The sequence below is a fragment of the Protopterus annectens genome, chromosome 13.part0 (genome assembly GCF_019279795.1).
Source record: "Protopterus annectens isolate FY-2018-M chromosome 13.part0, PAN1.0, whole genome shotgun sequence".
NCBI lineage: Eukaryota > Metazoa > Chordata > Ceratodontiformes > Protopteridae > Protopterus > Protopterus annectens.
In genome coordinates, this window is record NC_056747.1 from 242261618 (window position 1) to 242267857 (window position 6240).

The 6240-nt window shown below is 43.7% G+C and overlaps 1 pseudogene; it reads right to left on the minus strand.

Moving 5' to 3' along the window:
* LOC122787882 overlaps positions 1-6240 on the minus strand; it is a 69698-nt pseudogene that overhangs the window by 18579 nt on the left and 44879 nt on the right.

Consider the following 6240-nt stretch of genomic DNA (forward strand, 5'->3'; position numbering starts at 1 on the left):
TTTGTGTTGCATTGAGCAATATCTAGCTGGAAGTTGACTGTTTTTTCAGTAGGTCCCCAGCCACCCTCCCTGTTTTTGTCTTGATGTTAATCTTGGTGGCTTTGAAACTGCCTGCCCCTCTTGTAAATTTGCACTTGGATACTCCTCCTGGGCCCATCTCATTTGCTCACTCAAAAAATAAATAAATAAAAAATTATCTGCTTTTACTGTATTTGTGTTTCTTCCTACTTTATTTTGCTTTTGCGTCATCTTAAAAGTACTCAGTTGTATTTATTACTGCTTGGTGTAACTCATTCTAAGTCTTTTGGATTAAGCACTTGGGCTTCAGACCAGTGTTTTACATTAGGAAGGTTTGTGGCCTGCACTGTGGTGGCAGGACAGGTAGCTTACATCCTTCTAAGTTGGGAACTGCTGATTGAGGGCTCAGTGTCTGTTATTCTAAAAGTGTATTAATTCTGGTTTAAGCACTTGGGCTTCAGGACAGTTATTTTACATTAAGAGGGTTCGTGGTCTGCACTCTTGTGGGAGGAGAGGCTGGACTCTGCCCTTCTGAGCTGGGAATTTCTGGTTAAAGGCTTATAGTGCCTGCATATTTGAAATGCTTCTTACTGAAATTGGTACACCTTGTTTGCTGTAGCATAGACTAGATCCAGGCCTGCTGAATCTAGCTTTGTTTGTATAACTTGAGCACTAATCCAGGCATTCTTTAAAGTATTCAATTGTATTTATTACTGCTTGGTAGTTACTTGATTAAAGTGTAGCTATCATTCTAAATCTTTTGGATTAAGCACTTGGGCTTCAGACCAGTTGTTTTACATTAGGAAGGTTTGTGGCCTGCACTGTGGTGGCAGGACAGGTAACTTACATCCTTCTAAGTTGGGAACTGCTGATTGAGGGCTCAGTGTCAGTTATTCTAAAAGTGTATTAGTTCTGGATCAAGCACTTGGGCTTCAGGCCAGTTATTTTACATTAAGAAGGTTCGTGGTCTGCACTCTTGTGGGAGGAGAGGCTGGACTCTGCCCTTCTGAGCTGGGAATTTCTGGTTAAAGGCTTATAGTGCCTGCATATTTGAACTGTTTCTTACTGAAATTGGTACACCTTGTTTGCTGTAGCATAGACTAGATCCAGGCCTGCTGAATCTAGCTTTGTTTGTATGCTTGTTGTTTGTTTGCTTGTTATTTCCCTGAAACGCTAATTCCACCTAAAACACGGCTTTTCAGCGCTTCTGTGGATCCCTAGTGATATCTGCATTGCTTACTGTACTTATTTCCTTGTTTCACTTGAATGAAAGTTACTGTTTGTCATTTTTGCATTTAAGTTACCTGTAGCACATTCCATTTAAGTTACCTGGCACTTGCTCACTAAAGCAATTATATAGGTCAGCGCTAAAAAATTAAAAGCACTACACCCTCACAAACTCCCCTTGAGTACCTTGTTCCCCATTGGCCCTTTTTTTCAATTATAAAGGAATTCCCAATACTATTCTAGCATGTCCAAAGGTCAGTTGTCAATCTCCTCTCCGGTCCAGCTGGTGAATCTGGGAATCTTGAGGCAATGTTACAACTGCCTCATGTACACAGACAACCCTCTCCTCCTCCCAACAAATTCCAACATATGTGAGAGATGCAACCATATAGCCAAACTGGAGGCTAAGCTCTCTCAACTCAGTACTGGCGTAACCAGTCAGGAGGAAAAGGAAACCACACTCACTACAATTCCAGTCTCATATAAACCTACGATGACAGCAAACCAAACACATAAACACACAAAAACATACTCGAGGCTCTAAATAAAAATCTGCCTAAGCAGCAGATACCTCCAAAGCAGACACCCAGGCAACCGCTACCCCAAAACAAAACACGTGCAACACATAGCTCACAAAACCAGTGTGCAGAACAGTCACAGCCCTTAAGGCTAAACAACACACCTGATACATTTGTAATAGGTGACTCTATCCTCAGGCACACTGACGTCCTGCTCACCAGGCTGAACAAGGAGAAGGTCATGGTGAGCTGCCTGTCGGGCGCTAGAATCCGCCACATAACACAAGCACTCAGGTCACTCCAAGGCAAGTACAAATATGACTCAGTCATTGTCCATGCTGGTGTGAATGACCTGAGATGTACCTCCCTGGACTACATGAAAAGAGACATAGAGGAGCTCTCTGAGCATGTAGCCCAGGCCGGTATGACTTGACCTTGAGTAGCATCTTACCTTCACCAAGAATGATGCCACAATATGAAGACAAGATGATCAATTTCAACAATTGGCTTAAGTATTGGTGTCATTCAAAGGGGATCCAATGCCTGTCAGCCCGGGATGACATGCTCGACAAGCCACGATGCTTCGCTAGGGACGGCTTGCACCTATCACTCCTGGGCTTTCGGATATTAGCAAAGGCTCTTGCTACCCCCATAGTGCCTTTTTTAGGAAAGGCTCAAAAGACAAACCCACCTCCATAGGTATCACAAGGGATAAGAAACTAAGAGTAATGCTACTCAACGCCAGAAGTCTAAACCTCAAGATGCGTGCACTCGAAACTCTCCTTAGCATGGAGAACAGCGATATCTGTGCAGTAACAGAAACCTGGTTCAAGGCTCCCGAGAGCACCCCAGCACTACCAGGTTATACCTCATACCATGCTTTTTGCCCCAAAACTTGGACCGAACCACAAAAGGAGGGGGAGTATCAATATTCGTCAAAGATACCCTCACCTCCAGGTTGGTGGCACAGCACAAAGCATCAGAGACTATCCATGTGCAACTAACAGTGGGTAAAACTGCCTTCCAGTTTATAGCCTGCTACAGACCACCCTCCCAAACCCAGGAACCCCACTCAGCCTTCCTGAGAACACTGGAAAATATGAAGGTCTCTCCAAACACCATTATATTGGGCGACTTCAACTACCCAAACATAGACTGGGAGCATTACTCTAGGTCCAACACCCTAGCCCAAAGATTCCTAGAATGTATAAACTCAAATGCTATGGAACAACTTGATACCACTCCCACAAGAGGGGAAAACATACTGGACCTGATCATCACCAACATGGGAACTCTATGCTCCAGACAAGAAGTGTATCCCTCACTGGTAAGATCAGACCATAAACTAATCTCACTGGATATTCACATCCTGACTCCACCCCCTGCCCTGAAATCCACAGTGAAAAACTTCTTTAAAGCAAATTTCACACTCCTCAAAACCGAGGTGGAATCCTTCAAAGCCCCCGGGCCTGTGGAAAATACGGCCCAGACTGCAGAATCCTTTATAAACGCATTCTCTGAACACCTTCAGGAATGCATGGATCATGCAATCCCAAATAAAACCAAGACCCAATCCTCCAAAGGCAGACGTCCTGTCTGGTGGACCCCAGCCATAAACAAACTATACAATAGAAGGAAGAAGCTACTACATGATAGAGCAAAATCCCACAAAGGGAAGGGATCTATGGTCAGTATTAGCAAAAAGCTGTGGGCACTCATAGACTCATCTAAGGCCAGCTTCAAGAGAAAATTGCACAGGACACTAAGGATAATCACAAGGCTTTCTTTAGTTATGTTAGGAACCTGGGTGGGAATTCCCAGATATGCTCAGAATTAGTCCAAAATTACAAAAAATACACCAAACCCACAGACATTGCCAACATCCTAGCTGGTAGGTTCAGTGCAAACTTCTCCCCCCCCCCCTCCCCACCAAAAGGGCAAATATCTATCCCAGCAGAGTGCTGCCCCCCTGACATCTGAGATGCTCAGGTAAGAGCTGCCCTCTCCAAAGCAAAAAACACAGCATCAATGGGACCAGACGGTGTCCCGGGCTGCGTCCTACATGAACTCCAAGAAGAGCTAAACCCAAACATAAAACTACTGTTCAATCTCAGCCTTACTACAGGATATATACCCAAAGAGTGGCGTACAGCAACAGTGGTCCCTCTCCACAAAGGTGGTGCCTCAACGGATCCTGGAAACTATCGCCCCATAACCCTGACTAGCTTGGTCTGCAAAGCTATGGAAAGGATCATCATGGACCTCATAAATAAAGATATTGGGGACCTACAGACACTGGATCCTACCCAGTTCGGCTTTGTTAAGGGCAGATCCTGCCTCTTAAACCTGGTTGATTTCTTTGAAACAGTCACCAAGGCCATTGACGAGGGGAAGGTGGTCCACACAGCCTACCTAGACCTCGCAAAAGCCTTCGATACAATACCCCACTCGGGCATTATAGATAAGCTCACCAGCTTAAATATAAACCCCTATATCACTAGATGGGTTGCAAACTGGCTCAAGGACAGAACCCACATGGTTAGAATTGCTGGAGCCATGTCAGACACCAAACCAGTTACAAGTGGCGTCCCACAAGGCTCAGTCCTGGGACCTCTCTTGTTCGGTATATATTTCTCGGAGGTACAGGCCAACACGGAAGGACTGTGGCTGACCAAGTTCACAGATGACTGCAAACTGGGTGCCATAATCGACTCTCCAGCCGACACAAGCATCCTCCAAAAGGGCCTCATAGAAACAGACAACTGGTGCCAGAGCCATGGCCTCAAGCTAAACGCCAAAAGTGTATAGTCATCCCTTTGGCAAAAACAAAGTGCCCACAAATTACCACATAGGTGGTAATCCATTAAGTACAGAAGAAGTAATTAGGGACCTGGGGACCCAAGTTGATAGCAATCTCTCATTTGACAACCACGTGGCCAAAGTGGTTAGAAAAACATTTTATATAGCCCACCTAATCATGAAGGGATTCACATCTAGATCAGGGGGAGGTCATCGTGCCTCTTTACTCATCCCTCATCAGGCCCATAATTGAGTACAATGCCCCTTTTAGGATGTACCTTGGCAGACACCTGCAGCAACTGGAAAGACCCCAAAAGTACCTCACCAAGAGGATCAAAGGGCTCAAACAGATGCCATATGCTGCCCGGTTAAAGAAACTCCAGCTCTACTCAGTGGCATACCGCCTACTCAGAGGCGATCTGTGCCTGACATATAAAGCCATGTCCAACCCGGAATTAATGGACATGCTGCACCTCAGAAAATCCAAATCCCATCGAGCTACGCGCTCGAGAGACTTGAACCTCAGCACTGAAATAAATAGGACAAGCTGGAGGGACAGATTCATAACCCAGAGGCTCCCTTCACTCTGGAATAAAATCCCAGTCCAGGTTAGGCAGAGTCCCACACTGACTCTCTTCAAGAGGAATCTTGATGAGTGGATGGGAGATCGTATGGTTTACCCCGGGTATCACTTCTGTGTCACTGTTAGACAGAGGCACAGTATACTAACCTCGAAAAAGGGCATAGCAAAATTAATTTAAAATGGGTGGCGAAAGCCAAACACACTCTGGCTAGGCTTATAAATGCCCTAGGGCAGATAGCCTAGTATGAACCTATGAACCTATGAACCTATAACAAACAGTATGCTTCAGGGTCTTTCTATTTTTGAATGTAAAAGATGGAGCATCCCCCACTAGTTGCCTGACTTTCCCGTCTGCTGTCAATATGTGCCAGTTATGATTAATAATATTGCATATATTCATAGTATCTGATGAAAAAAAAAGGCACATCCTTAGCTTAGTTTTAATGTTGCCTTGAGCAGATGTATCTGTCTTCATAGATGTCAATGATGTATCCTGTCTATTCACTGAAAGATAGGGACGCCCCTTATTTGACCTATACACTCCTTGTAAGGTCAAATTATCTTTAAACTGATCTAATGAATATCCTCTTTCTTCTAATTCTTTGCCAAACAATAACAATGACCTTTCACACATTTCATCTTCACTGGTTAGATGAGAAAGATGTATAGCTTGACTCTTAACAATATTGCTGAAAGTATAACTCGGATGTGTAGTCATTCTCTCATCTAATGTGTTCTTCCTGCATGACTTCCTATACAACTGACTGCTAACTTTATGGTCAACTTCCCTTGTCAGCTTAACATGTACAAAGTTAATGAAATCTCTAGAATATTCTAAAGAGAATTGTAGACAAGATTTAGTAGAAGGTAAATAACTATAAAATTGTTTAAAGCTTCAGAATCACCTGTCTAAATCGTACATATATCACCAAAAAAATCACTTGTAATATTTGACATATGGGGAAAAAAATTAGTTGTTCAAAACATGTTCTATTTCCCAATGTGCCATAACTAAATTGGCATATGAGTTGGCACAGAGGGTCTCCATGGCTACCCATGATGTTTGCAAATAATAACAATTCTTATTATAGGAAC